At 27.5% G+C, this 19,908-nt stretch overlaps 1 long non-coding RNA gene across 1 annotated transcript; it reads right to left on the bottom strand.

Annotated features, from left to right (window-relative positions):
- Positions 1-13,421: 13,421 nt before the first annotated feature.
- Positions 13,422-19,371, bottom strand: LOC122269781 (uncharacterized). Its single transcript, XR_006225397.2, has 2 exons — positions 18,990-19,371; positions 13,422-13,960 (listed from the first exon to the last, which is right to left on the bottom strand). It is a non-coding gene; the product is annotated as an uncharacterized lncRNA (long non-coding RNA).
- Positions 19,372-19,908: the final 537 nt, after the last annotated feature.

The raw sequence follows: 19,908 nt of genomic DNA, 5'->3' as shown, positions 1-19,908 counted from the left end.
TAGTGTGAGGAGCATCAAAATTATATATATATATATATATTTTCAATTCAATTGCGAATTGCTTTAAGCACTAGTTTCTAGAAATAAATAATTCATCTTACTCTAATTCTAGTGTATACTGTATCCCGAAAGTTTAATTCATGGAATCTAATAATTACTTTGAACTTCGCGACGATGTGTGAAATTCACCTCGAGTTGTTTACAAACAAAGAGATCAACACTATTAATTGAAACTTCATTGATACTACATAATGATTTACGTATTAATTAACACATATCAACTTCGGTGAGTAAATGAAATATTGCTTATCACAGTATAAAAAGTTGACAACGTTGAACGTTTCTTGGTTTTCTGAAATCAAATTTCCCGGACCATATTTTAGGAAGATCTGCTCCGTACATAGTGAAAAAATTCCGGTATATTTACAGCACTGCATGATAATGACATTTCTTATAAAACCATATCTCTGGATATAAAAAAATAAAATATACGATTTTCAAACGAAAGTATACGATTATTTATTTGGTAATTGTTTGTATGGTAACTGTTGACCGTAAAGTCTGGTTTTTTGTTTTATACTTTTTCTAACTTCACATTTAGTGTAAAATACGAAAATTGAAAAGTAAATTTAACGGAATAAGTGACTTTCGTGTCATTCTATAAAGTACCATGATAAAATTACAAAAATTTACTATATTCACCGATTTTTATCAGATAATTTAAAACCATACTTTACTGTTAATTTTCCCAAAAGCATTACCAAAGCGTTTCTGTAAAAATCACCGTTCCCATAGAGTTAGAAACACAATAAACTTTACCATTTTCTGGCAGTTTTTCTCATGATACAATTTCAAAGGACCTTAAGGTCTAAAAGGTAAAATCTAATTTAAACTTTTAGAATTCTTTATTTCCAGTTGTTGTTGTTGTTCATTTACGTCACACTAGAGCTGCACAATGGGCTATTGGCGGCGGTCTGGGAAACATACCTGAGGATGATCCGAAGACAGCATACCATCACAATTTTGATCCTTTGCAGAGGGGATGGCACCCCCGCTTCGGTAGCCCGACGACCCGCACGCGAAGTCGAGCGCTTTACGGTAGAACAGTTTGACGAGGACCAATACGGCACACCCTTGGTTCCTACACAGGCTGATCCAAGTGGTCACTCACCCGCACACTGACCGCAGTCAGTGATGCTTGACTTCGGTGAACTAGCTAGACCTACCCCCCACTCTCTTTGACAATAATTTATTTTTATCTTTTCGATTAACAGACCCCCTATTTCATCTCTTTCATTATTTTTCGATCGGAGGTGCGTGCCTAGTGCACAGGTACTCCGTTGCCTATAAGCAACACCACTCGCCCTTGACTTCGGTGATCTGCTGGAAACCGTGTCTTAGCGATCAGTCCACTGCGGGACTTTTTATTTCTAAAAATTTCGTAATTTCTTAAAGATAAATTATGCACCTAGAAAAAGTATAGTAAAAAAATATATGAATATGGCTTGATCGATGCTGTCTGATGGATAACAGTATGGGGGCAGTTTGGTAAAGATTTTGATAAAATTGATAATAAAATGGAATTTTATAATATGTGATAAGATCTTTTAAATGAGGTAAAATTGGATAATTTTATCATGATAACTCAGAGCTTGGCTTAAGAACCTTTTATTTTGTTGAATTTACTTTTGAATTTTGTATTTTTTACTATATGTGTGGCAATAAGAATCATGATTTTAAAAACTGTTGTTGTTGTTGTTGTTGTAGTTCATTTACGTCGCACTAGAGCTGCACAATGGGCTATTGGCGACGGTCTGGGAAACATACCTGAGGATGATCCGAAGACAGCATGCCATCACAATTTTGATCCTCAGCAGAGGGGATGGCACCCCTGTTTCGGTAGCCCAACGACCTGTACGCGAAGTCGAGCACTTTACGGTAGCACAGTTTAACGAGGACAAATACCGCACACCCTCGGTCCCTACGCAGACTGATCCAAGTGGTCACCCACCCGCACACTGACCGCAGCCAGTGATGCTTGACTTCGGTGATCTGCTGGGAACCGTGTCTTAACGATCAGTCCACTGCGGGACTTAAAAACTGTAATGTCTGATTAACTGTTACCATATTAACGAAAAAATTACTGTATGAATGATTTAAATACCGTATATTCTGATTTTATTAACCAGAATTATAGCTTTTATTACCGCAAAGGACATTAAACTGCAGTACGGTAATTGTAAAGATTTTTTTTCTCCGTTTGTGATAAAGTTCTGAAGTAACAAAAAATTTTGAAGAGTTGGTGTTTCAAAACCTAGCTGTCAAAATTATTTGTTCTTTTCTACTTATTACAGTATAGAAAATAGATTTCGATGCACAAGATTTACCTAGGTTATCCTATCTAGGTTCACTTAGGTTTCTAGGCAAATTTCTCAGTCCATAATTTGAAGAAGATCCATTCCTTATAGTTTTTAAGACCTAAATTTCTAAAAAATTAAATATAATTTCTTAAGTTTCTCAAAATATAAACTAATTCCCTAGAAATTTTGAAATTTTCAAAGAATAAAATCTGCAATAAAGTAAACATTTTCTGAAGAAATGAAAACGCTAGAAACAGAAATTTTTCGAATAACAGGTATTTAAAAATTTAGCTTCCGGAATTATTTGTCCTGATCTGCGTACTTAATAAAACATATTTAAATACATGTTTTAATAGATTAATTTTTTTTATATTAGATATAAATTAAGAAAAGTGCATTAAGAAAAGTATATTAAGAAAATATATTAAGATAGTATATTAAAATAGTGTATAAAAGAGACTGTTCCGCATCGTTTCCAAAGATCTAAGCATATCTGAAAAAAAAATTCAATTTACAAAATTAATTATCCTTAAACATTTTAAGAAGTAATTCATAAACAGTGATCCTAGAATAGATAGTACTCGCTCTTTTAAAGGTTTTTCAAATGTTTTATCTAACAGTTTTTGATAACTTTAACTTTCCTAAAAATAACGTAGATATACGCTTTCTAAAAAAAACAAGCTTATAAAAAATGTCTCAAAAGCATCATCTCAATAAATTTAAAGAGAAAATAAAAATACGTGAACCAGTTATTGAAGTGATTGCAATCTTGTTTCTAATTTAAATGATTTTTTTTACCTTTAAAATGTCTCACGTGATCGAATTCTACAAATCACAGATAAGATATGTATAATTAAAATTGTACTTAAGCATTTTTTTGTGTGCCTCAAATGCTGAAATGGGAAAAAGATATGAGGAAATAATCAAGTGCTTTTTATATATTTATATATATAAAAAAAATACGACATCATTAAATGACTTTTTTATCTGTCTATATTGAGAAATATGTTCGAGAATTTCATTAGTAGAATAAATTTATTCGCTGTTAGAGCATTTATCTCTAATATTTAAAGTTCACCAATTGTAAAATAGTATATTTATATCAGCATTCCATTAATTTAACGAATATTTTAAACTCCTCCTCAGTAATAATAAATTTCAGTAAAATATGATTATGCATTTTTTAGATTTATTTATTTGCCTTTAAGGAATATTTAACGTTCTTTAAAATAATGATAGCAATCATACTTTCCTTTTAGTATCACAGCTAGTTTATTGCATAAAAAGAGAATATAAGTGTTTGATAAAAAGCTAAAAACTATTAACAATTTTAAAAATTATGATAAAAGTTATAAATTAGTAATATCTGTCACTTTTTATGGCTCAACGTGAAATACAAACTGTATATAAATAAATCCTCTTAAAATTATAAAAAATAGCATAATCATAATAGGTATCAATATTTTAGTCATCAATCAACAATGTCAAAAATTGCAATTTGGTATTATTACTAACTATTTAGTATTAACTATGTAATATTATTATTATTAATTACAAATTCAAAATTATTCATATCAAACATTATATTGATGTAATTATTATAAAACATTAATTTATATTATTATTTTCAATTGCAAATTCCATTTCATAATTATAAATTAAAGATCTTAGTGGAACTAAACTTTATGTATTATTTAAATTAATTTTGAAACCTACATTATTATATTTATAATATATGTTATTCATATATTATATGTTATTTATATATTATATATTATTCATGTATTATCTATACATTATATATTATTTATATATTATATATTATTTATGTATTATTATTTTCAATTGCGAATTGCATTACATAATTATACATTAAAGATCCAAGTCGAATAAAGATTTAAGTACTATTTAAATTAATTTAGAAACAACAGATTTTAGAAAGCAACAGCAAGGAGGTTATAACAAAAAACGTTTTTATTAAACAGTCATGTTAATTAACATGGCAAAAACAAATTAAATTGTCTACAAATAGCTGCACAATACTGTAATATCTTTTTCAACATACAAATTTTCCTTTTAAAGTTTCTTACATGATTTCAGTTGGTGCCTTTTGGTACATAATTTTTTTTCTTTAAACCAAATTATTAGCAATTTTAAACTTAATATCATTATAATCGATTCAATATGATAATTATGATTTACCAATTCAGTATAATGATAATTAACACATTATCCTAATTATTAACTACCTATTCAATATCAATATTATGATCTAGTGATATTTATGATTACTAATTATTAATTTCCTCTTATAATTATCAATTGAAGAGCTTCGGGGAAAAAAAATCTATGTAGTATTTCTATGGATATCAGCTTTAAAATGCATTTCAAGAGCAAGAAGCTGTTTACAAAACATTAAATAAATCGTTCAAAAAAATCAATTCCATAATTATCAATTTAATATCATTATTATAAATTATCACTTTAATATCATAATTGATTATTAAACATTCGATATCATAAGCATCAATCATTGATTCAATACTATAATTATAATATAGTTAGTTTAATATCATAATTACAATATCGTAGTTTGTTTAATATTATAATTATTATGCCATGTCATTTTTATATCAAATATCACAGCTATCAATAATCATATAACTTTCAAAAATCGAATTTTTTACCTAGTAATATTTTTAATCAATCCCTTGATAAAGTGGTACAAAAAATAGAATTGTCAAAATTTCTTTTTTTAAAGTTATTACAAATTTTCCTGATTTTAAAAATTTATTATTTTCATGATACCGTATTATTATTTAAAAATAAACCGTATTATTATTTTAAAAATAATTATTATTTAAAATTTTTTTTTGAATTTTGGTAATATACTAGTTCTTTTATGTGCAACATTTATATCATAAAACTAGGTCAGCCACCCTGGGAAATCTAGTAAAATTATTCCAAAACATTTTTCTTCTCTTTTTACCCTCAAGATGTTTAAAAGACAATTTTTCATTCACTAGACACTTTGTTGCATCATTTTTCTTTTATTCTTTATTTTAGAGACTGTCTAGATTTTTGTAATCCGTTTTGGAGTCTACCTATACATCTTGATCGGCTTTCGTGTCAAAATCTCTCAGCCAAATCCTCTTCAATATTGTTCCCCCTATTGCAAAACATGGATCGTAAACAGACATCTAATACCGCAATAAATTTTTATTGCTATCCAAAAAGTTCGAAATGAAGCAAACGCTGCCTCTGAATTAAGTCTATGTAATCTCTTTTTGTAGCCGGTGCACATAAGAGGGGAAGTAAGAAAGTAAAAAGAAAAATAAATAAAATAAAACAGAAAATGATGCGCTTTTAAAAAGGTGATTTTGTTTTATTCCATTTTTATTCCCTTTTTCTTTTTCTTTTTCATTTTCAGTCAGGTGATGGGAGAGGATTTTAAGTGTACGTGATTGAAAGGAAAATTTTGTGTTACAATATTTTCTCGATTATCGCCATTTGTGATTGCGTACAGAATTATAGTTAACTACAATTAGCACAAAATAGAACACTATTTTAGAGAAAATAAATTTTATAATTTATAAGTTCTACCTGAGTTAAGTCTTATTAAAATTCAGAGTAAAGTTTAAATTAAATATGAAATTATGAATTAAAAAAATAATTAAATGTTATAAAACAACAATAATTTGGGGTCAAATAAAGACATTAATGTTAAAGAATGTATTGTATTGAAGCGCACTATACATCTATATATATATTTCTCTTACACGGCGACAAAAAAAAGCCTCATTACAACTCCCCGAATGGCAACGCTAGAAAATCGACCAATGATTGCCGCTAAAAATGTCACATGCCAAATCTAGCTGAGATGGCTCAACATATAGTGCTTTCAAAAACTGAAACTGAAATAACCAGAGAGAGCATAAGCTAAGCAGACGTGAGTAGTCCTTGTTGATAGATCTCTATTTTAGTATTTTGTCGAAAGCGCTTTTTTTCACGAATTTATATATTACGAAATTATTTGACGATTTTTGGTTTATATCACGAATTTATTTGTTTTACTGTAATTTATTTGTTTATGCAGGTTTTTCCATTGCAATTCACTTATTTCAATTTTTAATAGACTTAATTATCGCCAAAATTTTTACCTTTTTAAAGAGATATCAGTTTTAGAAATTTTATCTTAAGATTTTATACTATAGCACATTTCTAATTGGTTTAACGAACTACATGTCGTTTATTTGAATTCAAATTTATTTTAATGACTTAGTATTTACTAAAAAGATTTAATTCTCTTTTAAAAAAAAGTTGTTATAAGGATTTGAATGATTGTTTTGAATTCTCAGAATTTTGTGCATTTGAAAAGTACCTAAGTTAGTAGCGAGCGAAGCGATCTTGGTTTGCGAAGCAAACCATATAAGATTGCGTAACAATTTTCGGGGGTTGGTGAGCGTTAGCGAGCAGGGGACGCAGCCCACTAGTATTATATAAAAAGCTTTCACTTCGATCATTATGTGTGATGAAAACAAAAGTTAAATGACACAAAAGTTATAAGACAGTTATAACACTAAACAGCACAAAAATTATAATGTGCCAAAAACACAAGTTGTTTGAAAAGCCCAATGTAATAAGAAATATTTAATATGTCCAAATTAATCCATTGAAATTAATAAAAAAAATCTGTCTAAAATTTAAATTTACATAAATGCTACTTCTTTTTAATAAAAGAAGTAAATATTTAATTTAATAAGTTCAACAATTTCATTTTACGATGTATTTAGAATAAAGGCCTCTAATCAAGTTTTTCTTTAATTTTTAGTGTACTATAAGAATTATGTTTCTAGATGTTTTTGATCATATACAAGGTTACATGATATGAAATTTAGGTTTTACTATTTTGGTTTTATCTGTTTTAGGCTAAATAAAATGACTTGAAAATGTTATTAATTAAACGGACATCAATTTTATATTGATATTTCTAATTTTGTAAATAACTGGTACGATTGCATGATATAGTTATATGATATGAAATATAGCCTTTACTATTTTGAATTCATCTATTTTTGAGTAAATAATGATTTGAGAAAGTGTTTTTCTTATAAGCGGATTTTTTTTTCAAAATAAATTACTGAGTGTTAGTAAAAAGGAAAAAATAATTAATAAAATACTGTTTGAAAAGTAAAAGTTATAAGTTTTATAAGTAAAATATGGAAATTTTTTTATGAGAATATAGAATAATATCTAGAGAGAAAACCATTCTGTATAAAAGCCAACGACAGTTGGCGCTATCGTTGGCGATAATCATCTTGACAGGTATTTTATAGACAAAGCAACCTTTCGAATCTTCGGAGAGGTAGTTGGGGTCACAAAAGGTCTGGGAGACATGAATGAATCGTGGCTACTGTTTTTACCGAAATTCATAACAACGCTTTTCATTTTCTTTTTTTTTTCTTCTTAATTTTCTTTCCTTTCTCAATTTTCTTTTCATTCATGCACAGGTAATGATCGATCACTACCAGCTTTCGCCTTTCTATTTCAATACAAAGTCTCTTTTAATGATGATTTGCAGTAGAACAATTAAATCTATCGTTTTCACCAAATGTTTACTAATAAAACTATTTTCGTTTGGAATTTTGGAAATGTAAATTATGAAATAAATATGTATAAAAAAAGACATTGGAATGGAAAATTAAAAAAATTTTTTTTTTAATGTAATGTACGCATTATTTATAATTGTGAGATATCATTAAGGATGCAACTACTTGAATGTAATATTTTCAATATTTCAATTTATAAAAGAAATACTTTGTACTGCTTATATTATTTTCTACTGTTGTTGCAAAACTTTTATTTTTATAATTAGACAAAAATATGAAGGACACTTTAAAATTCGGATCTCACTTCAAAAGTTTTAAATGACTAAAATTATAAAAGCAATATTAAATATGTAATAATAAAAACATGATAATCTGATCTCAATCTGATAAAAGCATGACTCAGAAATAAAAAAAAATGTCTCTGCGTTACAAGTTATGACCACTTAAATCCCCCCCTCCCCGTCGGATACTACGTTTCCATTTCGATAGTGGTAATACCGGAGAAAATTGAACTAAAATGTTATAGAGCACAGCCGATTTAGAGTGAATAGACACTAATTAATACTCAGATATTATAAAAAAAATTTTTTTTTGATTGATTCGGAATTTTCTACCATTTGATCTGATGAAACTATCTCAAAAAGAAACCAAACTTAAACTTTTCATGCCTTTATTTTCGAAGTAAATCACTCAGTAGAAAGTATTTTGTGATTGCCAGATCGTTCCTTTTACCCACCCATTTTTAAAGTACTGAACTAAATATAAAATAATGAAAAAAAGTATTTTGTGACATCTGTATCTTATTTTTTCTATATTGATTGTTTTCTCAAAGCGCAGTGTATAAGATATATTCTTCTTCAGTACATTTTCGCTAGAGAAAATGTTCGGAATTGAAAAATATAAGTATCTTGCGATAAATAGATTAAGATCGTTTCTTAAAATTTCTTCTTAAGATCGTTTCGTCACGTCATTATGTGATCATTTTTTTACATAAAATATTTATTTCTCATCACAGTGTATGGAAAAATTTAAATTACTTCATTCTTTTTGTATAAATCTTAAAACAAGGTGCAAAATAAATTTAGGGGTTTCTTGTGATAGTTTATTCTTTTTTTCTAAGAAAATTTCATTACATTATATAGATTTGGAAATTTAGAACAAACAAATGGGCAATAGAAATGATTTTGTTTCTTATCATTATTACTTATTAGGTATCTATTCGTATTTAATGGTAGATAAGTTTATAGTTTTCAAAGTAGCACTTAAATTTCACAGTTTCTCACCTAGTAGCAATGAACCCCCCCCTCTCTTAGAGCATTTCAAGTTTACTACACCTAGACACCACTTATATAGCAATAGATATAGCTATAGCTATATCTGTAGTTCTTCGAATGTAAATCTTAGAATATTAGAAGGGTGATTACGAAATTCAATAGGCAAACTGTATACCATTGCTAAATATAGAAATTTGTATTAAACATCATTCCAAAATATTTATCTGCATAATTTAATTTAGCCCATTTATTTCTATGACTCAAAAGAGTGGAATATAGAGTGAAGGCTTGTAAATTCTAATGCTATTCATGCAAAAATTTCTTCCCAGTTATATTGATAAAGTGCAATATGATTTTCAGTGTAAGTCAAAACTACAAAAAATTAATAACCAAATTAATAACCCCAACAGAACTTTTAGTAAAATTATACAACATATACTTTTATTAAAAATGAGTAAAGTACTTAAAATTTCTGTCATTTTATTGGTTAAATGCTAGAAAGTTTGCTTTTCTATAACATGTTTTGTTAAATTAAAGAAATTGCACAATACAGTGTTCAAAACTAAGCATAATCGAAATTGAATAGTTTAACAGAATCGTAATCATTTGCTGTAAAAATTTACTGATCAAATTATGGTTATAGTTACTGGCACTCAGAGTGCCAGTATTTTTAACCGTAAGAGCCATTTTTACCAGAACATGTTACAAGACAAAAAATTTGATATACCATAATTTTTACAGTAATAATTATAGTAAAATCTATGAATCTCTTAAATAAAATAAATATTATTGTAAAAATTACGGTATAATATTTTATAGTAAAATGGATTTTAATCATGATGCACCAAACTGCTAGTATTTTACACCGTATTTTAATCCAATATTTTTTTACAATGTTGGAATAACGCATTTATCCTTATGCAAATTACTTAATTGCATCACGAGCGTCAAAGCCTTCTTAAGATCAATAACACTTTTCCCGACGCACTTTAGAACTAAACATAAAAAATAACACGAATAAAATTAACCATTTGAAGCCCTAAGCAATAATTAAGCACGGTGTAACTAAATAATCAAAAGTTATTTTTGCCGAAGTCATTTTAAAAATACGAAACAAACAAATAGTTTTTGGTAAACAACATTTAAAAAAAAAAAGTTAAAGGAAAGAAAAAGGAAAAAAGGAAAAAAAAAGTAAAGAATGTATATAGCAGAAATAAAATGCTTTTCACAAACAAACAACGACACAAATAAAAACTAATTTTCGCAATAAACAATCAATTTGTGAAACTTGAACGAATGTAACTAGAGTAAGCAAAAATTAATGTTAGTCAACAGACGTGTTCAAGGCCTTAATGTTTTAGTTAAGGAAGCCAATTGTTTGTTTGTTTTACTTTGGAAGAGCTCCAATACCAATAAATCAATTTTTATTGCGCCAAGTAAACCTAGGGGATGCGTGGAAATGCTCAGACAAAAGCTTTTCCCTTCCAGACATGAATATTAAATATTAATTTGGCGTTGAAAACAAGATATGTTGTTTTATTTGATCTATACATTCATGCAATATTCTTCTCTTGAAATCGGAAAAGCGAAAAAAAAAACAAAGCACAACAAATGATCAAAGAATCAGACTTACTTAATAGTAATGTATTTTCTACATTAATTTTAACTAACGAAATATTATTATTGGAATTCTTTATTTAGAATTAAACTTTAATAAACTAGTTTTTTTTTCGTTATTTTTTTAAAACTGTTTACTTATTTATCATTCATTATATGTTTGGTAGTCTTTAAAAAGTAAGCTAGAGCATGATACTTTTAAGTGATAATCGAATTTTTTCTGTATAAATTTGTGTGAAAAACGGAAATGTTGCATTTTGAATTATTCATAATAGCATGATTAAATATTAACATTACACGATGCAATTTTAATAAATTGAATTAAAAATTGCGATTAAAGTAAAAATAACGGCAGACAGACTTGAAAGTTATTTATTCATGTTGTTCCGCTTTAAAAATATGTAGCAAAACGTATATATTATCTGTATTAGGAAATGTTAATGGAGTATTTATAATAAAATATATCAAAAATATATAATATATTAAAAAATTTAATATATCAAAAATACATAATGCATTAAAAATAAATAATGAAATATATTTTAAAATTAGCTAAAATGATTTCGCATCCAATTAAGCCTACAGTTTCTGACACGAAATATTATGTTATCATGAAAGTATAAATTAATTTTGCACCAATTAAATATACAATTTCTGACTCAAATTCTTATGATATCATGCAAGTATAAAATGCGTTCGCTCTAATTAAATACACAGTTTCTGAGCAGAATTATTGTACAATGAAAGTATAAAATAATTTAGCTCCAATTAAATATATAGTTTCTAGCTCGAATTTTTTCATAAAAATATGAGAAAAAAAATTGCTCCAATTAAATATACAGTTTCTGACTCGAATTCTTATGATATCGTGCAAGTCTAAAATACTTTCTTCCCAATTAAACATAAAATTTCTGAACCGAATTATTGTATCATGAAAGTTTAATATAATTTTGCTCCAATTAAACATGAAGTTTCTGACCCAAATTCTTACAGTATCATAAAAATATAAAACAAAATTCGCTCCTATTAAATATGCAGTTTCTGACTCGAATTTTTATGATATCATGCAAGTATAAAATACGTTTGCTCCAATTAAACATACAGTTTCTGACCCGAATTATAGTATGATGGAAGTATACAATAATTTGTCTCCAATTAAACATATAGTTTCTGACCCAAATTCATAGGGTATCATGAAAATATAAAAAAATCGCTCCAAATAAATATACAGTTTTTGACCCGAAATCTTACGATATCATGAAAGTATAAAATAATTTCTCTACAATTAAGCAGACAGTTTCTGGCCCGAATTCTTAAATTATCATAAAAGTATGAGATACTTTCATTTCGAATAAACATACAGATTTTGATCCGAAGTTTGAAGATAGAAAATAATATTGTTCTGAGTTAATTTATGTTTTTGCATCGAATTATTGGGAGATTTTGCATCTGATTATAGGATTGTATGGGAGAGAAGTTGGAGTCTGGAAGATGAAAATTAGATTTTCTTAGAGAGAGTGAATGAAAGTTTTTTTTTCCTTTAATGTAATTTTTACTTTTTTGTTATTTTTCTCAACTTTTTGAAAGTAATTATGAAGATCATAAATTTAAAATTCCAATTTCTCTAAAAATAAGTAATATTTACATATTTATTTTTTATTGTTTATTTTATCGAAGATCAAAAATTTGGATTATGATTTAGAACAAATTTACAACTACATAAATTTTAGTGATAAAATCTTATATTTGATCAAATGAATAGGAATCATAGAATAGTATCTTAAAAATGAAGATTAAAACATAGAATATATGTGTTTGAGTGTTTATTTTTTAACCATGTTGTAAGCAAAAAACCCTCAAATTGTTGATCTTATTGTTTAAAATTACATTGTGAAAATTACGTATCGGATTGCCCTAAAAAGTATCAGCAATCAGGGTGCCAGTACTTTTATACCAGAACATGTTACAGAACAAATAAACTGACTTATTGTAATTTTTACAGAAATAATTATCGTAAACACACTCTGATTAAATAAATATTACTGTAGAAATTACGGTATAATATATTACGGTAAAATGATTTCTACATTAAAATGGATTTTACAAAAAATTTATTCAAAGTGAGCCCACTTTGTACTGTAATTTGATCCGGAATTTGTTACAGTCTGCACAGTTTGAAAGTATTAACAATTTTTTGTCATCTTAATTTTCAAGTTTTTGGCCAGAAAAAGTTTCAATTTTTAATTTCTCAATTCTTTTTTTTTCTTCTGTTGTTATAATTCAAAAGAATTAATTTACAAAAATGCGCTAAATAAAATCAAAATTTCAATTTACTTTCAAACATCGGGGAATTCAATTTCTCTTAAGTCGGTAGGAATAAGGCCCTAAACTAAACTGTGTAGGATTGTGCAAGTAATTGAGCGCTTATGTGAATATTAATTGTAAAACAATTAATTTCAGAATTGAAAATTTGGATATTATTTTTGATAACTCAATTAGATGTAAAAAGAATTAAAATTATTAAACAAAAATGAAATTCCGAAAAGAAAATTAAGTTTGAGTTTCACTTCAAGTTATAATTTATTACTAGATGGTATTTACTTTCAGCTTTTTCATAGCGATAATTTAGAAAAAAATGTTTTTAATTGAAATTTAATTTTTAAGTCAATAAAGTAACTTCTTGTGAGCTGTAGAATTACAACAAATACAGATAATTTTAAATCAATTTACATCGCTTTCATTTTAGAGAAGATGCGACTTCTATCTTCATTGAAAAATTTATCATGGAAACATTTTAACTGTCATTTCAAAGTATCGCTAAGAAATACTTGTTAAACAAAGTTACCATTTTTCTTCAAAGCCGAAATTCGAAACAAAAATCAAAAACTAAAAGCAAACGATTTCAATTTCTAGGCCTTAAGCTTCCGATCGTTGACTGCCTCTTCTCTTCAGTTTGAGTAATGTTACAGATAAGTACTTGGACAGTTGTGCCACTCCAGAAAATCAGCTTCGAAAAGTTCTGAGGAGGTGATTTTTATTTTCTTTGTAACATCTTCAACAGTAGCTCTTCGATAAAAGTTTCAGATAAGATACTCAGCTTCTGAAATGAAGTAAAATTATCAAGACTCTAAAACAAGAAACCATCAACGCGAAGAAGCAAAGCTCCTTATTCGACAAGCCTACTTACATTTTTTTGGGATCGTAAACCTCTTATCTGAATAGTATGGCTTTGTGGTGTCTTGTACAGAGGGTGCAGTTAAATAACTACCCTCTCTCCAGCCTCGAAAACAAGCGCCGAAAAGTTCTTTTTTTTATGCTTCGTTGTTAAATTAGAACTTAAAGTCATGAAGTTGATATTCGTCTGGGAATTTAGCAGATTATGTGACTCAGATTTTATCATTTAGATGCTTAAGAACTTTTCACTAATGCCGGCGATGTCTTGCTAGAACGTGGTTGATAAAAAATATTATATATTAGGGGGGCATGTTGTGCTTTGCACTGATTTTGGCTTTTTATTTTGTTAGACTTAATGTAATGATTCGAACAATTTAAAAATTGTCTGAGATATATTATATATGTTTGTCTATAATTAAAATCTTATTGTGAGCTAATTCTGCAATGCGCTGAAAAAAAATTATTCTTTAATGTAAAAAATTTGTTCAGTCTGCACAAGTGAGTTGAAACTTGGAACATTAGATTTTTATATTCTTCGCGTGCAGGTCGTCGGGCTACCGAAGCGGGTGTACCCTTCTGCAGAGGATCAAAATTGTGATGGCATGTCTTCGGATCAGCCTCGGAGATGTTCCCCTGCCCGCCAATAGCCCATTGTGCTCCGTAATTGAACAACAAGGATTTTATGTTTTGGATAATTATCATTTCGAGTCCTTGTGTTTTGGATTAGAAAGATGATTGAAGTTGGATGTTCGTTCGATTTAACTTTTCTAATATGGCTTTCATGTATACCTCATTAAATCAAATTTAAAAAATCAAATGTAATACAAAATAAATATTCATTGTAATATTTAAAAATTTTTTTGGCACACTAAGAACATAGTTCAACATTTGGCAACACACATTTTGTATATCCACATTTGCGTCATTTGGTGTTTGTGCATGTACCTTGTACAAGTCCTCCCTCAAAAAGTCCTCCACGGTAGCAAATTTTTCCCAATATTTGATCTAGGAGTTCCCTTTTCTTCTGGATTGGGTTCACAATTACAAGGCTGCGGAGTTGAACATTGGTAGACGTAAAACCAGAATTGGGTCAGATGTTCAACCATGGTTATAAAATAAAATACAAGTACAGCAACGCTTAATTTAAAAATTTATCAAGCATTTAGTTGGAAAAATTATCCAAAAGCTAGAAATTTAAAAAAAGCTCTTTAAAACAGACTCAGAAGACCGGAATTGTCCCACAATATAACAGATAATAACTGTTGCTACGGGTATCACTTAACTATAAAAAATTTTGGATTGAATTATACTATAAAGTCCCTGCTCTTTGGTTGCATCATCCGTAAAATCCATTTTACTGTAAATCCATTTTTACCATGAAATATTTTTTACCATGAAAAATTATACCGTAAAGTTGACATTAATATTTATTTAATTACAATGATTCAGCGATTTTATGATAATAATTATTATAAAAATTATGCTCGATCAGAATATTATGAAAATACGGTAGAGTTTGCTCCGTAACATGTTTCGGTAAAAATTGATTTCGTGGTAAAAAGTATCGGCACCCTGAATACCGGTAATTTTTTCGTAAATTGTATCCGGAATTTCTTACTGTGTAGATATATTCACGGCAGAATTTATCTATTACACAGCAAAAGAAAAATATTTTCTCAGATTCAAGGAGCATGAAATCTAAGGTACAACATTCTCCCTTTTAAAAGTTCTTTCGCGGAAAATACTCTTAGTTTTTTATTTTGAATTTTCCATCACTTTGCTTAAAAACTAGCTTGTTTGATACGAAAAAAATTCCGCTTCGTTGTTAAATAATAACTTAAAGTCATAAAGTAGAAGACTCAGTATATGCTTCAGATTTTATTAAGAGCAACTTGAGAAGTTTTTTTTTCTAGAGCTGGGAATGTCTTACTAGAACGTGATAGTTGAACATTGCATGCATTATGAAAGAAAGGAATTTTTAGAGGAACGCATTCTTCATTGGTGTGTCTTAAATTTTCTATTACTTGCTTAGCAAAACAGCTAATTGGATTCATAAAATTATCCCTTTTTTTAAAAAAATAGTACGTTAACTTATGAATTAGATATTTGTCATGAATTATGCACAGTATATGGCACATTTTTTTATGATTTGGATTCTTAAAGGCTTTCCACCAATGACGTCAAACGTCTTGTTAAAACGTAAGAGAAGAAAATTACGCACAATTATATACATATATATATACTGAAAACTTAGTTGTTTTAAAGGCGGACATTCTGTAAATGAAGGAAACGGATACGTTTGTAATATCCCATCTGGGATATCCATAATACTTTTTGTGAAAATAATACACTAATGAATAAAATAACGCTAAAATCTGTACTAACAAAAAGAAGTGAGAAATAATTTTGTAAGTTATGATTTTTTTAAATAACAGTAACATTAATTTTGCTTAGTTTGTTTCGCACGTATTTTGCGTTATGAGAACAATTTTTATTTAAGTAATTTTACTTAGCAGCAATAAATTCCGAACAAAAATCAACTGACCAAATTTACCAGTTCCTCGAAACTATTTTTCATTGGAAACAACACAGGTATTCTTAAAAAATTTAAGCAAAACTTTGATTTTAAACTGTGAAAGTTCAATTACAAATAATGTCCTGTTGCTGCTAAATTTCAAATCGCCAGTTACAACTGATGTGGGTTAAGTAATAGCATGGAACTTTTTAACTAAATGGAAGTTACATTGTATTTCATTTTAATTTAAATGTGTTTCTAGCATTCATTAATATTAATTTAAATGTATTACTAACATTCATTCAGCTCAACTTAGGAGTATTAAAAGTTGAACTAATTTTTTTAAGGAATTTTGGCACCAGCGTTACCGATTATTTGATTTATTAGAGTTACTATTAGTCGTGTTACTTATATTTTTGTAGAAAATGTTAAAATGAAGTAAAGAAAAGAATAGTTTAAAAAAATGTAAATTCATCAAAATTTTAAAAAAAATACATAAATCATGCTATTTGAAGCATTTTAAAATGTAGAAAATCTTTTCAATCAGTCTTCTCTTTATTATACTAATGCGTTATAGCATAATCAATTGTGTACAGTGCAAAACACGAAAATGGATATCTTTAATCGTCCTATTTGCCATTAATACAATTACGGTTAATGTGGACTATTACGGTTGAATGATGGATATTTTGAAATTATCTCAAGTTTACTTGGATGCTTATATAGCGCTGCCAACAGATTTTTGCACTTTCCTGAGTTTTGGTGAAAAAATCAGAATTAAACTATTTAAGTATCCCCTTACTAAGCATCTCCTATTTTCACAGAATAGATTTGTAACTCTTCAAAACTTTTCTCATTTTTTTTCACTTGAAATTAAAATGCTAAACTATATTCAGTTGTTGTTATACTATAATTTTCTTGCCATTTTACTTAATGCAAAAGCATAACCAAACTCAGATTCCCAGAGTTAAGGATTTACTGATTTGCAAATTTGAGTTTGGACATTGTGTAGGAGTTTAGACTTTGCTTTAATATACTTAAATATGGAATTCTTTGTACTCATTTTTCACTCTTAAATGTCTAAAAAATGCATTTAAATGTATTGTCTTGAACATATTTCTTTTCTTTTTGACAAAAAAGGGATTAAAAAAACGACCCCATAAATATGTACTATAAAAAAGGTCATTATTGCTATTAGAGTTAATAATTAGTTTGATGACTTTTACACACGGTTTTTATTTATGCAGTTTCATATTTAACACTCAAAGTGTAAAACATATTTAAGATTACTTATTATAAATATTTTTATTTTTTCAAAAAAGGTGGATAAAAAATATTAATAATAAAATTGTTAGTTTCACCATAATAAATTTGACTACAATAAATTTTTACAAGAAATAGGGTATTTATTTCTTTTTTCGTCAAAAAAGGGATTAAAAATATGACCCTATAAGCATGTACTATAAAAAAGGTCATTATTGCTGATAGAGTTAATAATTAGTTTGATGACTTTTACACACAGTTTTTATTTATGCAGTTTTATATTTAACACTCAAAGTGTAAAACATATTTAAGGTTACTTATGATAAATATTTTTACTTTTTCAAAAAAGGTAGATAAAAAATATTAATCATAAAATTTTTAATTTCACCATAATAAATTTGACTACAATAAATTTTACAAGAAACAAGGTATTTATTTCTGCTAAATAAAACTATTATAAAAAATAGCTCTATTGAATCTTGAATGTGATATGAAATCTTTTAGAAATATATTAATTGAAGCGTACATTATTGTTCAAACTCAAATGTAGGAAATATATTTTAGTATAATCATTTTATGTACAAACTATTTTAAAAAAATAAGAAAGAGACAGAGAGAGAGATAAAATACGTTATAAAATAAGAAATATTTGCTATACTATTAATATTAATTACTTTAAGAAACTTTCAATCATAAAATGTGCACTTATTACTAAAACTAATTTTTTATTCTATGGATTTAAAAATAAGCTAGTTTTTTTTAATATTTACTATTTATAATAAAAGAACACACAGCATTAGAAAAATCTTAAGTAGCCTTTTGTTTCTAATTTAATGTATTAAACATAGTAAATTTTCAGTTAGTCTAAGTATACAAGACTTAAAAAAGATTTTATCTTTCTATTAAAAAACTTCTTACTGTAAGTTGGTAAGTTTTAGAAACTTAAATCAGAAACTAATTTTTAAAAAAAATTAAAAGCATCAATATATAAATTTCTAAAAAAAAAACTGATTGGTGTATAATTTTAATTTCAAACAAAAATAGTTACGAGGTTACTAAATATAGTTTTCTCAGCGCATTCCTTAAAAAAATAAAGCAGGATAATTTTTTCTCATAGCCAGCTCTTAAAAACCTTCCCAGTAGCTTAAACGGAATTTTAATAATCGAAAATACATACTTTGGTCTTCTTTTTCATTTCAAGCACTATACTCCAATTCCTCGAATCATAATTCGGTCTTAAAGAAACATCAGCGATCACGACACAATTCTCAAGAATCAAAATAAAAAATCTAACTAAGAAAATTGCTATGTCTTGGCGGTACTTTTATGAAAGGTTCAATAACAAGAAGTAAATAACTCGATGATTACATATCGTGCAAAAATCAATTATCATCGTCTCTTGGCTTCACGAAAAAAATATCCATAACTTCCAACATCAATTGAGCCAGACATACAAATTAAAGAATAAAACTCGAGTATTCCGTTAAAAGGTCCACATTAAAGTCATGAAACAAGAACACATATTGCGATTTTCCTTTTTTAAGAGACATAAATTCTTTATCAATGGAATAATTACGAAATATTAAACGAACACCAAAACGATCTTCTGTGAAACGTTTAGTCTCTTTAGTTCTTTAAGTTTATTTAGTTCTTTTAGTTTATTTTTTCATCTAAACAGTGATTATTGTAGAAAATGATTTGCGAACGTCATCTACATCTATGAGTAATTATCTCTTAATATAACTCCTCGTTTGGAGAGGAGTAATTATCTACCTTTTCTTCAGCGGCTTTTTGAAGATGTTGCAGATATTACGTCAATTACCGTTTGGAGTGAATGTGAAAACTCTTTCTTTCGAATTTTTTTTTTATATATTATTTTTATCGAAATTATATATTCACGATCAATTTACTTTAAGTTTTCAATAGGAAATTAAACTCTTAAGTGCATTTTCTCTGCATGGCTAAAAACGTTCCAGATCTTTTTGATCTTTGCTTTGTGTTTATTTAGAATGGTAAAAATGAATTTTTACGTTTGTACGCTTCTAAGTTTATTACATGTAATTAAATTGTAAAAGACCATTTTTGTATCGTTAAAA

Source organism: Parasteatoda tepidariorum, chromosome 5 (genome assembly GCF_043381705.1).
Source record: "Parasteatoda tepidariorum isolate YZ-2023 chromosome 5, CAS_Ptep_4.0, whole genome shotgun sequence".
Classification (NCBI taxonomy): Eukaryota; Metazoa; Arthropoda; class Arachnida; order Araneae; family Theridiidae; genus Parasteatoda; species Parasteatoda tepidariorum.
Note: the sequence above shows the minus strand (reverse complement) of the source record. Positions and strands in the feature narration are given on the sequence as shown.